General features: G+C 46.5%; 1 non-coding gene across 1 annotated transcript; it reads right to left on the minus strand.

Annotated features, from left to right (window-relative positions):
- Positions 1–1,131: 1,131 nt before the first annotated feature.
- Positions 1,132–1,203, minus strand: trnag-ucc. The gene has a single exon. It is a non-coding gene; the product is annotated as a tRNA-Gly (tRNA).
- Positions 1,204–1,482: the final 279 nt, after the last annotated feature.

The following is a 1,482-nucleotide window of genomic DNA, read 5'->3' on the forward strand; positions in this document are numbered from 1 at the left end:
CTAATTCCCCTGTACAAGGAGCACTTGTGTAGCTCCTACTTGATTGCCTCCTCCTCCTTACTTCCATTCCAAGCTTATCCATTGTGTCTCTGGAAGCTGACATAGGTCAGACTCTTACTGTAAAACACAGTGGCCGTTAAGGCGATGGACTGCTAATCCATTGTGCTTTGCACGCGTGGGTTCGAATCCCATCCTCGTTGCAGGCCATGTTATTTACGTCTACATGGTTAAGACGATGGACTGCGAACTCATAGTGCTCTGCACACGTATGGTCAAATCCCATCCTTGTCGCAGTCCAGTTGACTTTCGTCTGACATGTTTACATGTCACCAATATAAATGGCTCAATTATAACAACTCTCTTCTTTGGAACAATGAGATCAGTTTTACCAATACAGACTTACAAATGCAGACTATCGCGACCTGCTGTGTGGTGCTCATCTCCGCCCCCTAGTGAGCCCATCGATGGACCCACTACAGTTTACCTACCAACCTGGCATCGGGGTGGACGACGCCGTCATCTTCCTCCGATACCGAGCTCTCTCTCACCTGGAGAAGCGTGGGAGCACTGTGAGAATCATGTTCTTGGATTTCTCCAGTGCTTTCAACACCATACAGCCTGCACTTCTGGGGAACACAGGAGTAGACCTTCACCTCACATCCTGGATACTGGACTACCTCACCAACCGTCCACAGAATGTGAGGATAAAGGACTGTGTGTCCGACATGGTAGTCTACAGTATGGGGGCCCCGCAGGGAACGGTCTTGGCTCCGTTACTCTTCACCATCTACACTGCAGACTTCACCCACAACTCACCAACCTGTCACCTGCAGAAGTTCTCTGACGACTCTGCAATTGTCGGCCTCATCAAAGAGGGGTATGACAGGGAGTACAGAGGACTCACTCAGGCAGGCTAAGAACGTACGTGCTAACTATTCGTTGGCTGTAGTCTTTGCGGTGTGTTCAAGTTCAACTTGTCGGCCAAAACAAAGGTGACGTGAGGTGACACAAGAGGTGGCCTTCGTCGTCGCGAGTTCTTTGATGTCGGCTTGGTGTGTCCCAAACTTTACTACTTACTTTCTGACAACAAAACCAAGCAACAGTATACTGTCATTAGAAGAAGAAAAGAAGTACAATGGCTGGGAATTGAACCCAGGTCAACTGCTTGGAAGGCAGCTATGCTCACCACTATACCACCATCACTGCGCAAAAAGTTCTCACTGCAAATTCACAAAATTTTCTTGCTATTGAGACCCTCAGCCCAATCAGCAGTTGGCCATTTTGAATATTATTATTAGTATTTCATGTATTTCATGCAAACTTTTTAGTACTTCTCCTTGAGGGTTTATCGGATTCTTTTCAAATTTGGTTGGTATAACCCTCCAGCTAATGTTATGCTAAATTGTGAAGGAATAGTCGATACCTTGAGCGATGGTGTCATAGATCATGTCACAATACTGCATTTTAGGCACTTAATAGGTA

The sequence above is a fragment of the Sebastes umbrosus genome, chromosome 16 (genome assembly GCF_015220745.1).
Source record: "Sebastes umbrosus isolate fSebUmb1 chromosome 16, fSebUmb1.pri, whole genome shotgun sequence".
NCBI lineage: Eukaryota > Metazoa > Chordata > Actinopteri > Perciformes > Sebastidae > Sebastes > Sebastes umbrosus.